This window comes from Ovis aries, chromosome 17 (genome assembly GCF_016772045.2).
Source record: "Ovis aries strain OAR_USU_Benz2616 breed Rambouillet chromosome 17, ARS-UI_Ramb_v3.0, whole genome shotgun sequence".
NCBI lineage: Eukaryota > Metazoa > Chordata > Mammalia > Artiodactyla > Bovidae > Ovis > Ovis aries.
In genome coordinates, this window is record NC_056070.1 from 3,774,347 (window position 1) to 3,797,895 (window position 23,549).

Consider the following 23,549-nt stretch of genomic DNA (forward strand, 5'->3'; position numbering starts at 1 on the left):
CTCCAGCACACACATCAGATGCCGAGCGTAAGTCCAGGTTGCCCCTGTCCTTCTGACCATCCATCTGCAGATCTGAGGTTCCAGATGACCTCGGGGAGAGAGAAATAAGCAGTGGCTTGAAGCTGAATCTAGTTTCTTGCCCAGGAATTGAACTTGGATAGCCTGGATAAAAACCAGGAATTCTAGCTAGTCGTCCACTAGGGGCCAGAGGCAAAGTTGCCCTGGTTCTTGCCCCATCTGAAAAATGAATTCCTCGAAGAGGCAAAAGCTTATTTTGTACAAAGTTTATTATTAAAGGCACAGCATTATATGTGGGAGAGCACACAGAGAAACAATTTATTTAAGACAGAATCAAGGCAGAAATACACACCGGGAGAAAGAAGGTGTGAGTGTACCCCTCTAATGAGGAGACACACACCAGAGAATTGTTTCAGGTAACCTGCATAGGTCTGTTCTTCCAGGTCTTTGCTTACTTCCTGGACATGCATGCACATCTTTCTGCCAAGATACAGATTCCAGCACAGAGAACTGCGGGGAGGGTGATGCCATCCATTATGGGATGGTGCCTCCTCCATTTTTTACCCACAAGGACCCATCCTGTGCATGTGTAGTTGGGGAGGTCTCCTTGACCTCAAGAGTGAGAATATGTCGTTTATCTTTTACCCAAGCAGGATGCAGCTCCTCTGGATCCTGCCTTTAGCTTTATCTTGGAGAATCTGTCCACAGGAAACAGATTCCAGCTGCTCAGCCTGAGGCCCATCTATCACCTGCCTCATAAGGACTTCCTCCTTGGGTTTGATTAGAGTTCCAAAAGCACTCACATAATCCAGAGACATATCTTATCTACCACATCACCAGTTTATTATGAAAGGATATAACTCAAGAACAGCCAGATGGAGAGGTGCACAGGAAGTGTCGGGGAAGGGCACGGAGCATCCCTGCCATCTGAGTGCACTACCCTCCCCACACCTCCCATGGTCATGAACCAGGGAGCTCGCAGAACCCACGTTTAGGGGTTCTTATGGAGGCAACATTATATACCCATGATCAATTAAATTATTGGCCATTGGCAATTGATTCAACTCCAGTCCTCTCCCCCCGCCACCAGAGGTCAGAGTGAGATTGAAAGTTCTGACCGTCTAGTTACCCTGTTGGGAGCCCTGGCACCCAGCCTCCATCGTTAGGTTACCAGAGCATTTTGGAAAAGCTGCCTCATTACCTGACAAAACACATCTTAACATGTTACATAACATAACAAAAGACATCCTAACTGTTCTTAACACTTAGCAAATGGTTTTAGGAACTCTTTCAGAAGTAGGAACAAAGACCAAATTTTATATATATTCCTTTTTATAAATTATAATATCAGCAAATATTTCTTCAATAAATGAATGCATAAATAAATGCATTGATTTGGGATTGTCAAAACCTAACATAGGCTTCCCTGGTGGTTTGGGGTAAGAAATCTGCCTGCAAGGCAGGAGACACAGGTTTGATCCCTGGGGTCAGGAAAGTCCCCTGGAGAAAGAAATGGCAATCCACAGTATTCATGTCTAGGTAATCCCAAGGACACAGATCGTTTGTTATTGGGGAAACTAGAAAGGCCTATGCTCCTGGAAAAGTTGTGGGCTCCAGGACAGGGGTGAGAAAGAACAGCCAAGAGGTAGTATTCCTTGAGGTACAACTTCTCTCCCACCTCCCCTACCCTACAGGCTTTCTCCTTCTTGACAGTGTAATGAAGGGCTGGTTTGGGGCAGAGGTCCCCTGATGACGCACAGATCTATACATGCACATACCAAAGAGAAAACGCATAGAATCATATTAAGACTATTTGTTTTCACATCCTTGCAGTATAAAAAGTAATCTAAAGTTGACAGTTTCTAGGCATAGTTTTCCCTCAATAAGCCCTCCGTATTTTTCCTGGATGTGAAAGACTGTTTTCACAGCCAGAAAAGAGCACTTGAGAAATTCTCCTGGATTGAGCGACACTACAGACCATCTTCCTTGGTTCACAAGCAGTGAAAAAGTCGTGTTGTGTTTCTACCTAATTAAAATCAGCAAGAAAGCCTTCCAAATCACAGCCATCCTATGCCAACTGTTTGGCTGGAGAACTCAGACAGTTGATAGCTCCAGTCTCAGCTGTTCACATTCCAAATATGATAACACTTCTGCTTGTGCTGTAGAGCCTGCTCAGGACTCTAGACTGAACGCCTCTCACCTCTCTGCACCAACCTTGGCGTTCGTGCTGAGATTTGCAGTGGAACACTGATAGCACAGATTATAGGGCTCTGACTCACTGTTCACTTGGAGATTACTATAGAAAGACAGCATTCATGCTCAATTTATGTTCCTCGAGAACCTGGTCTATCACTAAGAGCTTTAGGGTCTTACCCTTACAGTAACCTATCGAGATTGGTTGACTTACTGATATAAATTTGAAAATCAAACTGGTCCTACGGTTACTTCTAGCTCTCCCTTCTAAGGTTGAGGGTAAGGAGAGCTGTACAGATGTCCTGTCCCACCTCTAAGACAACTGATGTAAAAGCCCCGCTTCCCTGGCATGGTCACCAGCAGGATGGTGACTTCTTCGGTTCTTGCCCTCTAGAAGGAAAGAATTCAGTCAAGAGGCATAGAGCAGTTTCAGGCAGCAAGATTTTTATTAAGCAGAGTGAAAGTACACTCCTGGAAAAAGATGAGAGTAAGCTTCCTGGAAACCAGAAGCAGCCCCGCAATGTGGGAGGGTTGGGTTTTTTAGAATGGTGGTCCCTCCCTGTGTCCTGCATCATCTGCATGACAAGTTGATTGATTGCTTTATAACTTCTTTCCTAGAATTCAGGTGCTTACCCATAAGCACCCAAGTGAAACCCATGTTGTTGGGGGCAAAACCACAATTCTAGTTTATTACAAATACAGCATAATGAGTCCTGGGACCTCGAGTCACCTTTTAGTCTTGGTGCACCTGCATCAACCTGTACTGGCAGTTTTATCTTGCTTGGTCTTGATATAGCTGGATACCTAGCAGTAGTTCTTGACCACAAGTGGGAGGATCTCTGGGCATGTTCTGATCACCAGTGTCCAAGTTGGGGAGGGAAAGATCAGCCCATCCCAGATGGGGTGGGACCTGCTATGTCTGGCTGCCTGCTGCTACTGCTAAGTCACTTCAGTCGTGTCCAACTCTGTGCTACCCCAGAGACGGCAGCCCACCAGGCTCCCCCATCCCTGGGATTCTCCAGGCAAGAACACTGGAGTGGGGTGCCATTTCCCTCTCCAATGCATGAAAGTGAAAAGTGAAAGTGAAGTCGCTCAGTCGTGTCCGACTCTTAGTAACCCCATGGACTGCAGCCCACAAGGATCCTCCACCCATGGGATTCTCCAGGCAAGAGTACTGGAGTGGGTTGCCATTGCTGCCTACCTAAGAGTGTAAGATCATCTTCTCAAATCCTTCAGGCTCCTTAGAATGAAGGAGACATTTCATGGCAAAATAAATACTCTCCATCTTCAATAAAAAAATTTAACCCTACCATTAAAGGCCATGGACGTGAGTTTGAGCAAGATCCAGGAGTTGGTGATGGACAGGGAAGCCTGGCATGCTGCAGTCCATGGGGTCGCAGAATCAGACACGACTGAGCGACTGAACTGAACTGAACTGATATATATATATATATGCATATATACATCATATACAACATTTACTCAGCTGTTATCACTGTTGTAAGGCACTGTTCTAAGTGCTTTGCATATATTAATCCATGTAATACTATTATTGTCCTTATTTTGCTGTTACTCAAAGTTACACAGTTTGAGCAATAGTTTGTCACACAGTTGCATTCAACCAAGGCAATTTGGTTCCAGGGCCTTTTTCTTAAAGAGGATGCTCTATGACATCCCGCGTAGACAGCCTGGGCTCCGAGAGGGCTCACAAGAGAAGCATGACACACAGCTCCTGCCGACAAGGACTTTAAAGTCTAGAGGAGCAAAACCGTGGCATTGTCTCCCATCAGTAAGAGCGCTGAGCACACAGCCAACAAACTCCACCCACAGAACAAAGCTGGGACTGATGCTTTCTCTGACAAGCCACATCCGATTCAAGGTGCCTCCAGCCCTCCCTTCTATCAGCACCGGCCAGGCCCTGGAGGCTGGGAGGGAAGTGAACTGCAGGGGCCCCAAGAGGTCTGCTTGCTTGAGACCCAAGCAAGACAGTCCAGAGGGGCTGCTTTTCAGAATCAGTTCTATTTTAGTTCGAAGAGGAGCAAGCCCACCAATGGTGCCAGTCTGCAGGAACCAGCATCCAGGGTACCGCCACCTGGTGGGCATCCTCAGACTGCAGATGGGGAGACCGCCTCTGTGGTTGTCAGTCTGGGATCTCCCCGTCACTCTAATGAGTAATTACGCTGACTCGGATGTCTCATTTCATGGAGACCACCCCGCCTGCCTCTTCAAGGTTTCTCCGGGCCCCAGCAGAGCTCAGCAAAGAGAAAGCCCAGGTGGCATCCCACTGCCACCTCCCCTTAAAAGCAAATCTGAGTCTGTTTCAAGAATCTCAGAATAAATGTTTTCAGTCCACCAGAGCCTATTAACAAATATGAAATTGTTATGTATTTTGCCTCACTTAAAGTGTACCTGATACAACCTGTGATAATCAGGACTTATACAAAAGATACATTAAAAGATGAGTGTTAATTTATGAATATTAATATGTCTACTCTAAAAGATTCAAGCAATTCCCCTGCAGAGCAAGTTTCCTCAGTGGGCTTAAACATACAATTCAAACTCCAACCCCACCCCTGACCTCCACCATACATACTTCATCTTGTTCCATTTTAAGCGAAGGTTTTTATTTTTCCAGGAACCCATTTATTGTGTGTTTACAACATATGCTTATCTGGGAGCTTATCAGAAGAACTCTCCCCAACAACTAAAAATATGTAGGACTAATCTGAAGTTGAATACAAGTGGTTCTATAAACACTGGGGTCCTCCTGACCCCTCCTTCTTGGCTCTCTGTGAGTAACTGAGTTCTTGTCTCCCTCGGGCTCCCAGCGAGAACACAAGCCTGCTGCTGACGAGAAGAAATGCCGCTCATTGGCAGACTGGGGCTGGAAGGCGGGACCCGAGTCACAGCTTCAGCCCGTGGAGGAGGATCGGCTCCGGAGGCACATCAGCAGACAGCCACCTGAGGGTAAACAGTTTGACTTTAAAGCAGTTTTATGGCCGCAGCTAGTGATCTCCACTCTGTCTCACAGGTGTATGTGCAGTTTTTCTTTTTTGTGGAGGAAACTATAATATCCTACTCTTAGCACCACAGAATCCCTCTCCCAGAGAGCCTATTAAATGACTTTCCAGTTTCCAAGGCTTCGTTAAGAGCTATGTAAAAACAGTTACATATTTCACACAGGCTGTTGCTAAGCACGTGGACTCCCCTAAAGACACTTCCAGCCAAAAACCCATTCAATTTTTATGAAAGGAGTTCAAAAGAACTTCCTTTTTCCTCTTCCTCCCCACCCTACCCCTTTTCCGTGCATGCATGGGTGCGTGCTAAGTTGCTTCAGTCTTGTCTGACTCTTGGCTGCCCATGGACTGTAGCCCACCAGGTTCCTCTGTCCAAATTCTCCAGGCGAGAATACTGGAGTGGGTTGCCATGACTTCATCCAGGGGATCTTCCCGACCCAGGGAGGGAACCTGTGTCTCTAATGTCTCCTGTACTGGCAAGTGAGTTCTTTACCACCAGCACCACCTGGGAAAACCTACATCTTATCTAAGGCCATCAAATCCTAGCCAGCATGCTGGGAGTATCAGTGTTGGTCACTTAGTCATTTCCGACTCTGTGACTCCACGGACCGTAGCCCACCAAGCTCTGCTGTCCATGGAGCTTCCTAGGCAAGAGTGCTGGAGTGGGTTGCCATTTCCTTCTCCAGAGGATCTTCCTGACCCAGGGATCGAACCTGGGTGTCCTGCACTGCAGGCAGATTATTTATTGTCTGAGCACCCAGGGAAGCCCTGTTGGGAGTATAGTGACACCTAAAATAACTGTCATCCCTACCAAATTCCCAGATCAGCAGCCCAGGATCTGGTTCATCTGGAAGTTTCAAAACCCGTATGAGAAGCTACACTTCTACCTCGGAGGACCATCTCTTGCCTTGGCCAGAGGAATCCTGTGAAAAGAGAGAGTTTCCTTTGCTTCTTGACAAAGTAACAGAGAGTCAAGCACAGTTCGACAGGGCCCAGGATCCAGCACTCTTTGAGTGTCTCAGTCAGCCCGGTCTGCTGTCGCAGAATACCACAAACAACCAAATATTTATTTCTCACAGTCCTGGAGGTTGAGCTGTCTGAGATCAGGGCACCAGCAGATCCGTGTATGGGGCGGGCCCATTTCCTAGCACCTTCTCACTGTGTCTTCATTTAGCAGACAGTGAGAGCTCTGGTCCCCTCATTCTCTTATAAACACACCAATCCTTATGAGGGCTCCACCCCCATGATCTAATTACATCACAAAGGCCCTGCTCCCTAATGCATCACCCCAATGGGGGTTAGGGTTTCCACATGTGAATTTGTGGGGGCACACAAATGTGCAGTCCAGAACAGTGTGTTACTCCCACTAACTATCTTGAATGAACTGTGTAACTTCCCAGAAAATTTACCTCTTCACTCTCACAGGGCAGGATGCAAATCGAGCCTTGTTGTAGTATTTTATTTCTAGCTTTGCACAATGCTTATACAACAGGTATTCAATAAATACTGCTTGAATGAATGAATAAATGTTAAACAATGCAGGCATGGTGACGGAGATTTTCTCAGCTGATGGCCCTTAAAGCACTCGGCCCCTAGCAAGGCTCCGTCCACCTTGTCATCAGGCAGATGCTGTGCCCTTCTCCTCCCTTCCCCAGATACTAATTTCACTAGACAGCTGCTCTCACTCTTGGGAGGAAGAAAAACAGGAGAGGAGGGCAGATTCAAGAGGTTTCTCTTCTCCAAACACCCACAACAATTTTTCTTAATGACAGCTTTAAATATGTAGATGCTATCATTGCTTCCTTAAAAGATGGTGGACTGAATTGTTCTGCAGCCTTTGCTTGTTAGGGAGAATTTATTGAAAAGGAAAAGAACCATCTGTCCAAATTTCTCTGAATGTTTTTCAAATACACATGAATCTAAAAAGTTAACCCTAGATTCTTCCTAAATACCAAGAAAGCAAATACATTTTTATTAATTGAATTCTTCATGTTGCTAGCATACTCCTTTTTAAAAATATTACATTTTAGATATACTGAATGTTAGTTCACTGACTTTCCATGTTGGTTAGCAAACTTTGCAAACTTCTGGCCAAAATTAGGGTGGGTCTACCCTTCTGCTCATTCAAAAATGAAGACCATGGAGCCCCCAGGCTCTCTCAGCTAACCTTGCCTTTGAGACTCACTTCTCTCACCTGTAAATTGCCAGGTTGGGCTTAACTCCCTGGGGCATCAGGAAATGGGGTAGAAGTGTAGGAGAGGCATGGAAGAAGTAACAACCGCAGTTCCGGTTTCATCTGCCTTCATACTGGTTCAGTCTAAAATGTTCTTTGATCAAAACGGAGTTCTGATATAAAAAAAGTAAAAATGTCTGCAAACTCTTGGACTAAATGAATGATGGCTGAGGTCCTTTGGGTTCCAAATTCCCATGGTAGAGTTTAGTCTTATGCTTTTACCACTTAGGGGCTTCTCTGCTGGCTCAAATGGTGAAGAATCTGCCTGCACTGCAGGAGACACAGGTTTAATCCCCGGGTTGGAAAGATCCCCTGGAGAAGGGAATGACTACCCACTCCCATATTTTTGCCTGGAGAATTCCATGGACAGAGGAGCCTGGTGGGCTACAGTCCACAGGGTCACAAACAGTCAGACATGACCGAGCAACTAACACTTTACCACATACGTAAAATTCAGTTTTATAGTCGTTGATCATTGGTTTGGTTTTAAAAGCAAGAAGTAGCTCTGTTTGGTAAGAAATGTGATACCTCATTTATAGAAGGTCCTCTGGAAAGATAGGAATCCCCATCAAGAAGGTCTGTCTGGCATAAGGAGGGCACAGGAGAGGCAAACAGCAAGGGACTGCCCTTCTGCTACTGAGAGAGGAGGAAGAGAGGATAAGAAGACATCACAAGAGCATCTCAATAGTAGAAGCTGTGGAGAAAGAAGGGCTCCAGAGAAGGAAATCGCATATGGAAGGAAAAGATGGTTCTCGGCTGATTCCCTGCCTTGAACAGAAGGGAGGGGTGTACAGAGCCCCTCACTTGCAAAATCCTGAAAGGCCAAAGAGGGCCGAGGAGGAGGAAAGAATACAGTGAGTGGGAAGTAATGAAAGAATAAATAAGTCATCTACATGCAAACTTTCAGGTTGCAGCCCTTCAAAGATACGAGTGTGGGTTCCATCAGTGTGAGTGAAACTGCAGCCTGCCGTCTACCACCTACTGCTGCCAATTTTTCAGCTCCGCCATCCCTCACCTCCTCTCCCTCCTCCAGTCAGTAACTCTTCTTGTCTGTTCACTCAGTGCCAATCCCTGCTTGCCAGCTGTTGTATTGTGCTACTGTACTTTTCACAGTGAAAAGTTAAAGTGTTGCTCACTCAGACGTGTCTGGCTCTTTCCAGCCCCATGGACTGCATCCCACCAGGCTCCTCTGTCCATGGGATTCTCCAGGCAAGAATACGAGAATGCGTTGTCATTCCCTTCTCCAGGGGATCTTCCTGACCCAGAGATCAAACCCAGGTCTCCCACAATGCAGGCAGATTCTTTACTCTCTGAGCCACTAAGAAGCCCTTTTCAAGGTATTAGATTGAAAGAATAAACATGCTTATTTTCTGTTTGTTTTTACGTGGTATTTGAGTGAAAAGTACTATACAGTTATTACAATAAAATACAATATAGCTGATTGTGTTAGCTGGGTACTTTGGCTAACTCTGTTGGACTTAGGAAACAAATTGGATTTACGAACACATTCTTGGAACAGAACTGGTTCATATGCAGCGGGCTTACTGTAGAGGATGTGTTGATAGTTCAGCATGCTTTGAGAAGGCTTTCTAAGGCATGACTGATGGCTGAAGTGAAATAAAAGGTTAAAATCAGAAGATACAGATGAACCAAATAAGAATTCCACAATAAGTAGAGGGAACAAATAACAGAAAGAAAAAGAAAGAAAGAGAGATTTGGCCAAGAAAGACTTTGTTTCAAACTGCATAGGGAAAAGATGGTTCTTTGGTCAAAGTTAACAGCCCTAAAGATCAGCTTCTGAGTGAAAACTATCAATGAAAGTTCTTATAACTGCCTCATAAATGGCCTTATTAATTTCATGACACTGTAAGGGCTCAGAACAGATTCTTAAAACATCTTAGAAATAAAATCTGATGCTAACTATGTCCAGCTTTTATTCAGGAAGCTTCTATACTTACCATTTGCAAGGCATTTACTTCTCTTAACTTATTCTCCCTGTTAGATTTTTATCCACACTTTTAAAAGTCTATGAGGAAATCGAGGACCATGAAGATTTCTATAGAGAAGAGGGGGGTAAAGAGACTAGAAGGAGGTAACTTGTATTAGAGTCTAGAGAACCTCATTTTCCAAACCTAAAATGTTAAGTGATTGAAATATTGTGACAACTTGCTTCTGTGCAAAGAAAAGCTGACTCTATTTTTAATTCATTGTCCCTAAGAATACCTCTGCCCACCAAAACAGGCAAGATGAGACTGTGGGAAGTTAACAAGCTGAGAGTCCATCCTTCCTCAAGGTTTGAATCCTTCCAAGGACTGTGCACTCTCTGTCATAAAATTTGTCACAGTCTCTTTAAATTAGTGACAACTAATACCCTGTATTAATGATTGTGATAATTCTGTTCAGTTCAGTTCAGTTCAGTTGCTCAGTCGTGTCCGACTCTTTGCGACCCCGTGAACCACAGCATACCAGACCTCCCTGTCCATCACCAACTCCTGAAGTACACCCAAACCCACGCCCATTGAGTCAGTGATGCCATCCAGCCATCTCATCCTCTGTCGTCCCCTTCTCCTCCTGCCCCCAATCCCTCCCAGCATCAGGGTCTTTTCCAATGAGTCAACTCTTCCCATGAGGTGGCCAAAGTACTGGAGCTTCAGCTTTAGCATCAGTCCTTCCAGTGAACACCCAGGACTGATCTCCTTTAGGATGGACTGGTTGGACCTCCTTGCAGTCCAAGGGACTCTCAAGAGTCTTCTCCAGCACCACAGTTTAAAAGCAGCAATTCCTCAGTGCTCAGCTTTCTTTATAGTCCAACTCTCACATCTATACATGACCACTGGAAAAACCATAGCCTTGACTAGAAGGACCTTTGTGGACAAAGAAATGTCTCTACTTTTTAATATGCTGTCTACATTGGTCATAACTTTCCTTCCAAGGAGTAAGTGTCTTTTAATTTCATGGCTGCAATCACCATCTTCAGTGATTTTGGAGCCCAAAAAATAAAGTCTGACACTGTTTCCACTGTTTCCCCATCTATTTCCCATGAAGTGATGGGACCAGATGCCATGATCTTTGTTTTCTGAATGTTGAGCTTTAAGCCAACTTTTTCACTCTCCTCTTTCAATTTCATCATGAGGCTCTTTAGTTCTTCTTCACTTTCTGCCATAAGGGTGGTGTCATCTGCATGTCTGAGGTTATTGATATTTCTCCCAGCAATCTTGATTCTAGCTTGTGCTTCCCCCAGCCCAGCGTTTCTCATGATGTCCTCTGCATAGAAGTTAAATAAGCAGGGTGACAATATACAGCCTTGACGTACTCCTTTTCCTATTTGGAACCAATCTGTTGTTCCATGTCCAATTCTAACTGTTGCTTCCTGACCTGCATATAGGTTTCTCAAGAGGCTGGTATTCCCATCTGTTTCAGAATTTTCTACAGTTTATTGTGATCCACACAGTCAAAGGCTTTGGCATAGTCAATAAAGCAGAAATAGATGTTTTTCTGGAACTCTCTTACTGTTTTGATGATCCAGCAGATGTTGGCAATTTGATCTCTGGTTCCTCTGCCTTTTCTAAAACCAGCTTGAACATCTGGAAGTTCATGGTTCATGTATTGCTGAAGCCTGGCTTGGAGAATTTTGAGCATTACTTTACTAGCATGTGAGATGAGTGCAATTCTGCGGTAGTTTGAGCATTCTTTGGCATTGCCTTTCTTTGGGATTGGAATGAAACCTAAACTTTTCCAGTCCTCTGGCCACTGCTGAGTTTTCCAAATTTGCTGGCATATTGAGTGCAGCACTTTCACAGCATCATCTTTCAGGATTTGAAAGAGCTCAGCTGGAATTCCATCACCTCCACTAGCTTTGTTCATAGTGATGCTTCCTAAGGCCCACTTGACTTCACATTCCAGGATGCCTGGCCCTAGGTGAGTGATCATACCATTGGTACTATCTGGGTCGTGAAGCTCTCTTTTGTACAGTTCTTCTGTGTATTCTTGCCACCTCTACTTAATATCTTCTGCTTCTGTTAGGTCCATATCATTTCTGTCCTTTATCAAGCCCATCTTTGCATGAAATGTTCCCTTGGTACCTCTAATTTTCTTGAAGAGATCTCTAGTCTTTCCCATTCTATCGCTTTCCTCTATTTCTTTGCATTGATCACTGAGGAAGGCTTTCTTATCTCTCCTTGCTATTCTTTGGAACTCTGCATTCATATGCTTATATCTTTCCTTTTCTCCTTTGCTTTTTGCTTCTCTTCTTTTCACAGCTATTTGTAAGGCCTCCTCAGACAGCCATTTTGCCTTTTTGCATTTCTTTTCCATGGGGATAGTCTTGATCCCTGTCTCCTGTACAATGTCACGAACCTCATTCCATAGTTCATCAGGCACTCTATCAGATCTAGACCCTTAAATCTATTTCTCACTTCCACTGTATAATCATAAGGGATTTGATTTAGGTCACACCTGAATGGTCTAGTAGTTTTCTCCACTTTCTTCAATTTCAGTCTGAATTTGGCAATAAGGAGTTCATGATCTGAGCCACAGTCAGCTCCCAGTCTTGTTTTTTCTGACTGTATAGAGCTTCTCCATCTTTGGCTGCAAAGAATATAATCAATCTCATTTTGGTGTCAACCATCTGGTGATGTCCATGTGTAGAGTCTTCTCTTGTGTTGTTGGAAGAGGGTGTTTGCTATGACCAGTGAGTTCTCTTGGCAAAACTCTATTAGCCTTTGCCCTGCTTCATTCTATACTCCAAGGCCAAATTTGCCTGTTACTCTAGGTGTTTCTTGACTTCCTACTTTTGCATTCCAGTCCCCTATAATGAAAAGGACATCTCTTTTGGGTGTTAGTTCTAGAAGGTCTTGTAGGTCTTCATAGAACCATTCAACTTTAGCTTCTTCAGTGTTTCTGGGATTATTGTGTGTATTTGCTGATTTGCCTTAGCCAAAAGAGCAAAAAGCTCTATGCTTAAAAATAAAAGTTGCACAGTTTCCTAGAGCCAAGTGCCCACAGCTTAGTGACAACATCAGATATTTAACACAAATGATAAACTGAATAAGCTTGTTTTGTGTCATGCCCATAATGGAGACATTTTCCTCCTTATATGGGAGGTCATGGGATCTACCACTGTTCTTCTCTGGAATGTGACTGACTTTGAAGATTTGAAAATCTTACTCTGCAGAAATCCCTCTCTCTGTGGGTGAGGTTTCTCCCTCTTGCATGCTATAAAAAGAACAAAATGAAAACTAAACCAAGAAGTAAATCAATAAAGCAACCTGGCAGGGAGCATCGCTGGCAGGGTAGAGCATCTCAGTGTCCCGTAGTGACTGAACACAGGAAGCCTGTGGGTCTCTGTCCTCCTCTCACCAAAGCACAAGTGTGCAGAACCAGGACCCCAAGGCCCCGCAGGAACACTGCTCCCACCACCCCTCGCCCCACCTCTCTACCCAGGAGGCCAGTTTGCAGAGCAGCCCCTCTACCCCCAACATAGTAGTGTACGCCCTCTCACTTTGGAAGGAAGCTGCTCAAACCCCACCTACCCCACAGCACATCCCCACCAGCCACTGCAGCCTCATCTCTTCCTTTTCCAAAATGTTTCCAGGCCAGAAGTCTGACTTGAGAACTTGATGTTAAATCTCACACTTTTCTTTCCCTTATAAAGCATTAAACCTACCTTTTCTTTCCCTCCAGACCAAGTACAATTTGTTTTGCTATCCCATTCAGATGACAAACTAGAAGAGGGCCAGGCACGTTGTATCTTTTGTTTCCCTGGTGGCCTCCGCCTGAGCCTCACTTGGTGAGGTGAATTGATTTAGTCTGAACAGTAAGGGGTAAGAGGGCACAAAAGTATTTATTCTACAGATAAAGATCCTTAAAAGCTGAGGAATAAAACTATCATATGACCCAACAGTTCCACTACTGGACATATACCCTGCTGCTGCTAAGTCACTTCGTTCGTGTCCGACTCTCAGTGACCCCATAGACGGCAGCCCACCAGGCTCCACCGTCCCTGGGAGTTTCCAGGCAAGAGTACTGGAGTGGGGTGCCATTGCCTTCTCCAATATACCCTGAGGAAACCATAATTGAAAAAGACACGTGTACCCCAATGTTCACTGCAGCACTGTTTACAATAGCCAGGACATGGAAGCAACCTAGATGTCCATCAGCAGACGAGTGGATAAAGTGTTGGTACATATATACAACGGGATCCTATTCAGCCATAAAAAGAAATGCATTTCAGTCAGTGCTAATGAGGTGAATGAACCTAGAGCCTATTATGCGGAGTGAAATAAGTCGGAAAGAAGAAAACAAATGTATATTAAGGCATATGAAATCTAGAAAGATGGGACTGATGAACCTATTTCCAGGGCAGCAGTAGAGACACAGACCTAGCGAACAGGCTTGTGGACACAGTGGGGGAAGGAGAGGGTGGCTGAATTGAAAGAGTAGCATTGAAACATATACATTACTGTATGCAGAATATATAACCAGTGGAAATTGGCTGTGTGATGCAGGGAGCTCAAACAGCGCTCTGTGACAGCCTCAGGAGTGGGATGGGGTGGGAGGCAGGAAGGAGGTTCAGAAGGAAGGGGACATATGCATAGCTGTGGCTGATTCATGTTGATGTATGGCAGAAACCAATAAAATATTGCAAACTAATTATCCTCTAATTAAAATTAAATTTTTTAAAAAAGATCAGAACCTTTCCTCTTTCTTAAGCATATAAGGTAGAGGTGGGAGTGAAAGATTCCCACCAAAGTCCCTCTGTGCACATACTTGGGGTCAAAGAGCAAAGGGAAGACTTTGCTCTCTCCTTGTTACTTTCAAATTTTTTAAATTGCCTGTGATTTTGGAGAAAAATAAAATAATGGGGGAGGATTGGTTATCAAAGACAATCTATAAGCTCTAGAAAGCTAACTTTTCTTTTGATTTATTAATTATATATTTATTAAAATATATCATTATTGAATGGTTTTATATATATATTGTAATATATATATAAAATATTTCACACTGCAGTATGTGCTAGGCGTGCACTCGCGGATAAAAATGTGCATGGCCATGATCCTCGGAGAGCTTGTCGCCTACCAAATGGGACAGATTTTGAACAAGTAAAGAGACAAGACAAAAAACTAATGGGTGGGTTATATGATCTTTGAATTATATCTCCATAAGACTGTTACCAAAGAAATTAAGACTACGGAGAAGGGGCTTTGTCAGCAGAGTGTCAGGACCGTGTCTCCACTCTGTGCTGCTGGGGAGGGTCTCTTGTACCATCCCATCCTCTGCGGGTCCTCAGTGGTAGCTGGCCCATGCTGGGTGCTGCTAACAACCTCTGTGCAACGATGATGTGTGCAGAGCCAGAATCAAACCTTTCCTCTCAAAGACTATGGAGACTGGGACAAAATGTTCAGATGCCACCTCCCGTCACCAGAGTTCTGGCCACATTTCAGACTTGGCAAATTGGATCGGGTACTCCTGGGGTCACTCCTCTCCCCCTCTTCTGGAGGGTAACTTCCATCTCTAACTGCTTCCGCAGCTTCATTTTCCACTTTGGTGAGTCACCAGGCAGAGGATGGAGAATGTAAGTCATTTCTGTCCTCATCTGTGCAGATAATCTGATGCCATGCACAATCCTCTAGCATGTTTCTTCTGTATTTGTATCTTGGCAAAGGCAAGCTACATTGTTTGCAGTTCTATTCTCATTGCCAGCTTTTTCTGGAAAAATCATAGAAAATAAGATGAGAATACCTCAAGCCACAAGCACTTGGCTCCCTGGTGTAGGGTTTTGCGCATTCCCCTGCCCTCCTCTTTGGTTTCGAGCTCACTCTCTACTCCCTTTCTGTCTCTGTCTCTCTTTCAGCTGATGCTCTTGACAACAACCTCTATAGACTCTTCTGGGGCTCCCAGGTGTACTCTGGAGCTGCCTGAGAACGCACTAATCCCTTTCCTCTTTCACACCGTGAAAATTAAACATTCCAGAAGAACTCTTCTTCCAGGTGAAACAGACTGGCTTCATCTCTGACAGGTTTTCTACTTGTGCTGACACGAGAGACAACGAAAAATTAGGTGTTCTCCAACAGGCTAAGAACACAATGAAAGGAGGCCCCTAATCTAAAACGGCCCAGAATTCCAAGGTTCTGGACATGTCCTACCATCTACAAATCATTAGAGCTAGCTCCTCTAATAACAGCTTCCCTGGTGGTGCAGAGGTTAAAGCGTCTGCCTGCAATGTGGGAGATCTGGGTTCAATCCCTGGGTCAGGAAGATGCCCTGGAGAAGGAAATGGCAACCCACTCCAGTATTCTTGCCTGGAGAATCCCATGGACAGAGGAGCTTGGTGGGCTACAGTCCACGGGTTGCAAAGAGTCGGACACGACTGAGCGACTTAAGCAAATCTAAAACGGCCCGGAATTCCAATGTTCTGGACATGTCCTACCATCTATAAATCATTAGAGCTAGCTCCTCTAATAACAGCAGGGACTTGTTGGACTTCCAAAAGATAAACTATCATTTGCTGTCCAGCACCACATTTAGGGACGCTTTCCCTACAGGGCCAAGCCATGGTTACAGGCATGAGAGTGTTCATTTGGTGAACCAGAATTGCATATTGGCAGTTACTTACCAACCTTCATCACTAACAATGTTAAAATATAAGCCTTGGCTTGTGAGTCAAACTGTTTTCTTGATATGTGGGTTTAAATGTTTTCAATATATTAAGACTCTGCAGTGAAATATTGACACTATATTTGTCAGCTTTATGTCAATCACGTGTCTGAAATATTTCCTCTGGATTAACAGTGTGACCCAGATTTATTTGTGGGGAGCACTGCACCTTTATTCTTCAGTGCATCGTTATTACTCCATCAGCTACTGTAGACAATTCCCCCAAGAAGACAGTAATAGATTGTGAATAGAGAGAACTAAATAAGGAGTTTGGACCATCCCCTAAGTGGAATGCCAAGCAGCAAACTGAAAAAATATTTGATTTATCACAAAAAAAGGTTGCATCAACAATTCAAAGATGCAGTCACGGGTTCGGTCATGAATTTGAAAATGACCAATTCCTAATACTATTAGGCTGAGCCAAAGGATGTATCATTTTAGTATAGATTTAAGATCACCCAACAATCAGGATAATAATGTAAACACAGCAGGGACTCCTATCAGGGCTGAGCACCCAGGTGGATTTTCTTTTTCCTATCAATTCCAGGATTTGACAAATAATTATTTAGATGGTTAGCTTAGTTGTGTAAGTGTATTTTCTTGAGTCTTCTTTGCAGACTTCACCCCAGGAATGTGGTGCTGCCGTGTGCGGTTGCCTGATAGAAGCTGCATAATTTGTCACATATAAGTTTGTCTGGTTTCAGAAAACCACGTATGTAACTAATTGAGCCAGTGCAGACTTCCGGCCTCAGGTCAATAGACTCTCTACCCTCACCTCACCTGCAGTTTCGAGCAAGCAAAGAAAGGACTGAACAACAGATGCCTAAGTGTGAACAGAGCAAGTAGCAGTCACAGCCATTGCTCTCAGGGACTTAGATCCCGTTTCCTCTTAATATAACTCGGGTCATATTTTTCCTCTGTTAAAATACTGGATTGTGTCATAGGTTGAATTGTATCCCCCAAATGTATGTTGAAATCTTAACCCTTGGTATCTGTGACTAGGAACCCATTTGAAATAGGATCTTTGCAGATGCAATATCATTAAGACAAGGACATACGGGATAAAGGTGAGCCCTAATTCAATTACTGGCTTTATAATAAGGAGAGAGAAATTCAGACACATGGACTCACAGGAGAGGAGCCCATGTGAAAATGGAAGTAGATATTGGAGTGATACGTCTACGATCCAAGGAATGCCAGCAACCACTGGAAGCTAACAGAGGCAAGAGTGGAACCTAGAGCCTTCTAAGAAAGTATGACCATGACATCTTGGTTTGGGGCTTCTGGCCTCCGGAACTATGAGAGAATACATTTCTCATGTTATAAGCCACCCAGGTTGTAGACGGAAATCAATCCATGTTGATTTCCCTTTTTTCTTCCATGTCAGTTACTTAATCTCTGAATTTTCTATTTTTAATGTCTGTAGTGCCTGTGCAGGCTTCCCTGGTAGCTCAGCTGGTAAAGAATCCCCCTGAAATGCAGGAAACCCTGGTTCAACCCCTGGGCCAGGAAGATGCCCTGGAGGAGGGCATGGCAACCCACTCCAGTATTCTTGCCTGGAGAATCCCATGGATGGAGGAGCCTGCCAGGCTGCAGTCCATGCTATTGCAAAGAGTCAGACACGACTGAGCAACTAAGCACGCGCGCACACACACACACACACACACACACACACACACACACACACGAGTGCTTGTGCAGGGCTTCCCTGGTGGCTCAGATGCTAAAGAATCTGCCTGCAATGCAGGAGACCTGGGTTTGATCCCTGCGTCAGGAAGATCCCTGGAAGAAGGGCATGGAACCCACTCCAGTATTCTTGCATGGAGAATTCCATGGACAGAGGAGCCTGGCGGGCTGCAGTCCATGGAGTTGCAAACAGTCAGACATGACTGAGCGACTAACACTTTCATAGTGCTTGTGCATTGACTTGAAAATTACATTTTTATTTTAGAATATATTTCTGGGAATGTTATCAAGTTTTGTTGATGACTTTGCAGTGGAATGTTTGCATATAAGAGGGAAAGAAAGAAAAGGCTTGTTTGTGTGTTTAAATACATTAAACTCTTGCCAAAATAAAATAAATGTCCATCCTTGGTATGATGGTTAAATGGAACTAATACTGCTGCAGAAAACCTGTGGAGAATAAGCTTACCCACCACTTAATGGACACAATTCACTGTGCAGGGGCTCACCAATGGGCTTCTCCATGAATTGTTTCTAGTGGGCTGTCATTTCCATTTACATCATTAAGTGTGGAGGAACTGACAAAGAGGATTTGAATCCTCATCAAATTGAGTGGCAGCAAGGATTAGACGGGATGATATAGTTCCTGCTGGGCGCCTAAGGCCCACTGAAGAGAAACCACTACCATCATTATTAACTGCAAAGATACCTAAGATTCTCTTACTGTAAATCACTCAGAATCTTTTGTGAAAGCTGAGTTTGTGATCTCAGTGTAACAACCACAGATAGGAGAAAAGATTCCTTGCCCCAGTTGTGATTCCCAAAGTTAAGAGAGTAGCCTGCAGGGTCAGATAGAAAGCAAGTGGAGTGTCATAGTGGATTTCCCATGCTGTTTGTTGACATCAAATTTAATCACATTTGTTTTTATAAGTATCTTAGCTTTTTATTTTAAAATAATTTAAAATTTAGTTTACAAAAACAGTACAAGATATACCCCATATACCCTTTACCCTGAATCATCAATTGTTTATTTTATTCCATTTATCTTTCTCTTCCTCCAGATAGACCAGTAGATGATAGATAGAAGACAAATATATACAGAGGTAAGAAATAGACCTGCCTCTTGAGAAACTTGTATGCAGGTCAGGAAGCAACAGTTAGAACTGGACATAGAACAACAAACTCATTCCAAATAGGAAAAGGAGTATGTCATGGCTATATATTGTCACTCTGCTTATTTAACTTATATGCAGAGTACATCATGAGAAACGCTGGGCTGGAAGAAGCACAAGCTGGAATCAAGATTGCCAGGAGAAATATCAATCACCTCAGACATGCAAATGACACCACCCTAAGGCAGAAAGTGAAGAGGAACTAAAAAGCCTCTTGATGAAAGTGAAAGAGGAGAGTGAAAAAGTTGGCTTAAAGCTCAACATTCAGAAAATGAAGATCATGGCATCTGGTCCCATCACTTCATGGCAAATAGATGGGGAAACAGTGGAAATAGTGTCAGACTTTATTTTTTGGGCTCCAAAATCACTGCAGATGGTGATTGCAGCCATGAAATGAAAAGACATTTACTCCTTGGAAGAAAAGTTATGACCATCCTAGATAGCATATTGAAAAGCAGAGACATTACATGGCCTACAAAGGTCCATCTAGGCTATGGTTTTTCCAGTGGTCATGTATGGATGTGAGAGTTGGACTGTGAAGAAAGCTGAGTGCCGAAGAATTGATGCTTTTGAACTGTGGTGTTGGAGAAGACTCTTGAGAGTCCCTTAGACTGCAAGGAGATCCAACCAGTCCATTCTAAAGGAGATCAGCCCTGGGTGTTCATTGGAAGGAAAGATGCTAAAGCTGAAACTCCAGTACTTTGGCCACCTCATGCAAAGAGGTGACTCATTGGAAAAGACTCTGATGCTGGGAGGGACTGGGGGCAGGAGGAGAAGGGGACAACAGAGGGTGAGATGGCTGGATGGCATCACTGACTCGATGGACATGAGTATGAGTGAACTCTGGGAGTTGGTGATGGACAGGAAGGCCTGGCGTGCTGCGATTCATGGGGTCGCAAAGAGTCGGACACGACTGAGCAACTGAACTGAACTGACTGAAGAAATAGATAATTGATAAATATAAACATGTAAATATATGTGTGCACATGTGCATATATTTTTTTCTATGTGCACACACATATGTATATGTATGTATACATATACATGCATATTATTTTTTGAAACATTTGGGAGTAACATGAAGACATTATATGTCTTTACCCCTGAATGCTTCAGAGTATGTTTCTTACGGACAAGGACAGTCTCTTACAAAACCACAGTGCAGTTAATTTCGGTGCAATTCTCTTATCTACACAGGCCATTTTCAGCGTCTGTCAAAGGTCCCCAAATGACCTTTACAAGATTCACGCCAGGCACTCACTCTGCATTTGGGGGTCACGTTTCTCAGTCGTCTTCAGAGGAGAACACTTACCCAGGCTTTGTTTTTGTTGGCCTATTCACTTTGAAGATCACAGACCATTTATTTTCCTCACAATCAGATTCAGATCATGCATTTTTGGTAGAAACGTCAGAGGGCCAGGCTGCGCCCTCCTCAGGGCTCAGATGAGGAGGCTCTGCTCTCAGTGAATTTCGCTGGTGCTGGTGTTGACCTCCACCACTTGGATAAAGTGGTGTTCACAGGATTTCTCCACTGTGAAGTAACTTTTTTTCCTATGTAATTAACAAGTAATTTGCGGGGAGGCCCTCTAAGATTCCCAGGGAACTCAGCTGGTAAAGAATCCACCTGCAGTGCAGGAGACCCTGGTTCGATTCCTGGGTTGGGAGGTTCCCCTGGAGAAGGGATAGGCTACCCACTCCAGTATTCTTGGGCTTCCCTGGTGGTTCCTGCCAAAGCAGGAAATGTAAGAGATGCAGATTCTATCCCTGGGTTGGGAAGATCCCCTGAAGGAAGAAATGGCAAACCACTCCAGTATTCTTGGCTAAGAAATCCCAGGGCCAGAGGAGCCTGGCGGGCTACAGTCCATGGGGTCACAAATAGTCAGACTCGATTGAGCAACTAAGCACAGCACAACAGACTCTTAGATTATGAAAGCATCCTGTTCCTTATCAAACTTTCACCCACTAGCTTTAGCATCAGTGGTTGATTTTCTAAGTTCATCATTCCTTCTATATTTATTACATGGCATTCTATTTTATTCTTTTTTATTATTTTTGATCCCATGATTGTTAATTAGCATGTATTTCTATTTATTTTTCTACTTGTGTCAGCATGAACTCATAGGTTTTTATTCAGTGTGTTATAATCCATTACTATCATATTCATTACTATGCTTAAATTAACCCAGATCAACCAGTAGGACCCTCTTTCAAGCTGGCTCCTCTGTGCTTTTGATATGTCTCCATTAATCTTTGAGCACTACCTTACTTTCTGGCAAAATAAGAGGCCTATGAGCACTTTTAGCAAAATAATAACCTGTTTGCATTAGTTCTAGCCACACAAAAATAAATAGATATCACAGAGTAAGCCTCCCCTTTGCACACCCTTGTCCTGAGGTTCATGGAAAGAAACTGGTTCTGAAACCCTGTGTCCTGTAAGGCCGTGGAGAAGCATCTGGCAGAAGTCTTTCTGTGCGTGTAGGCACTGAGGCCTCTGAGTAGAGGGAAAATGTGCTTATTTCCATTTATTTCTTACTCAAGTGTCTTTGAATGTCATTTGGCATAGTCTTATGACACCTTGTCTGCTCTTAGTTTGCAGGAGCAATGCTGAAGAGAAAAAGTACTCAGATTCAAAAAGAATCAAGAATCTTATACACAGGCCCCATGCCTCAGCCACCAGTATGCACAAGCTGTATTCATACTAGGCATCTCTGAACCAGGAGACAAGTGCAAGAGGCAGCAACACAGAACATGGGGGGATGGGCAGGAGAGAGTTCAGAGTGGACTGCAGTGTGGCCACAGACATTCCTCAGTTGGCCCACACGTGTAACAGGATGGGGAAGACAAGGATCCTGAACGAAATGTGATGGGAAGGTTATATTTCACGTTTAAACCTAAATTCCCATTCCCTTATCACAAAGGGTTAAGATGGTTAAATTATTCTCCACTTATAAAAAAGAATGTTAAAAAGATTTAACTGCTAATCCCTCTTCAGATTTTAAAGGAAGATTAACGGGGTGAGTGGAGGACTAATTCTATTGCACATTTTGTCTTCAGATCACATTTTTCTAGCAGGTTACATGATTACAGTGTATTAATCATAATACTTGTTTGGAGGGAGCACAACTGGGAGCTGAGTTCTGCAGGGTGAAGGTCTCCATATGCTCAGTGAATAGAGAGGAGTAAATAGTCCTGGACTCGGCTAGAAAATCAAATTCGGTGAAACTGAAAACAAATTGCTGCAGGGACTTTTCATAGATGGCCTTCCATCTGTGTTTGCCAGATACGGACCTTACTCCCCAAAGTGGGAAAATGCAATATCCCAAATCAACACACATGATGACAGCCTAGCAAGAGAAATAAATTACACCCATAATAGCCTTGATTTAATCTTTTGGGCATGGTTAGACCGAGCACGCGAAACGAGGCCAAAACATGTCCTCACATACCTCATAACAAAGTAAGCCCTTTTATTTCTGCAATAAACATTAATTTTATGGTTTGGTTAGGCACCATCACCCTCACCTCTCCACTTAGAGAAGAATTTCCCCTCAACTGAAATCCAGAGAAGGGTGGAGGGCGTGGGGGGAAGCAACAGGCCGCAGGCACCAAGAGGTCCAAAGGCACAACACATCACCTTATGTTATTTGGAAATGTGGCTTTAATGTGACTTTAAAAGCAATTTAGAAATAAACGTGTTAGTATGTGGAAAGTCAGCTTCAACAGAATGGATAAGGGGTCTCTTGGCACACAAAAGGTGTCTGATAAAGTGTGTTCCAGACCAAAGCTCCAAATGAAGTATTTGAGAATGTCATCCAAAAGAAAGAGGGGAGAAAAGCCAAATATTTGGCAAAAACACTGCTGAATCGTGAAACTGTACACCAGGCTGCCAAGTCTCAAAGAATACTCTTAGGTACAATTTGCTCAACCAACTAAATAAGAGGCAGCCATAAATTACAGATGAATATAAATGGTGGTGGACTTCAGGGTCACCTCCAAGCCTATTAAAACTTTAAACACTCTGGTGCCTGAAAGATTGAAAATAGTGCTTAATGCTGTGGTGACCTGCCTAAAGAAGACTGCGTGTGTGTGTGTGTGTGTTGTGTATTGCGTGTGTGTTGTGTGTGTGTGTTTGTGTGTGTGGTGTGTGTGTGTGGTGTGTGTGTGTGTGTGTGTGATGTATGTGTGATGTGTGTGTGGTGTGTGTGTGGTGTGTGTGTGTGTGTGTGTGTGAATGGGAGACAGACAGAGTTCTACTGCTGGTCTACCCTGCTGGTCTTGCTTAGTACTTCAGAAAATAAAACAAAATGCCTGCGGAAATAACCACATGATGCCAATGGAAAATGAAAACGGCTCCAAGAACAAAGGTGCCAATGGGGCTGTGAAAGTCACAGAGCTTTCACTGATTTTTTAGCAACAAGATGCTTACATCAGGGCCTTAAACACAGTTCCATTAAGACAATGCCCGAGGGAAAGCAAGCACAAATCTCAGGTTAGGAGAGCAGCCCCCACACTTCCACCCCAAGGAGATGAAGCTCCAGGCAGGGCATAGAGAGAGATGCTGCTTGCGCGGCTTTG

General features: G+C 43.9%; 1 long non-coding RNA gene across 1 annotated transcript in view; it reads right to left on the bottom strand.

Annotated features, from left to right (window-relative positions):
• Positions 1–272: 272 nt before the first annotated feature.
• The window catches only part of LOC121816906 (uncharacterized), a 30,756-nt gene continuing 7,479 nt past the window's right edge, over positions 273–23,549 (bottom strand). The window contains exon 3 of the long non-coding RNA XR_009596976.1: positions 273–5,172. This is a non-coding gene — a long non-coding RNA (uncharacterized LOC121816906). The remainder of the gene's footprint in view (positions 5,173–23,549) is intronic.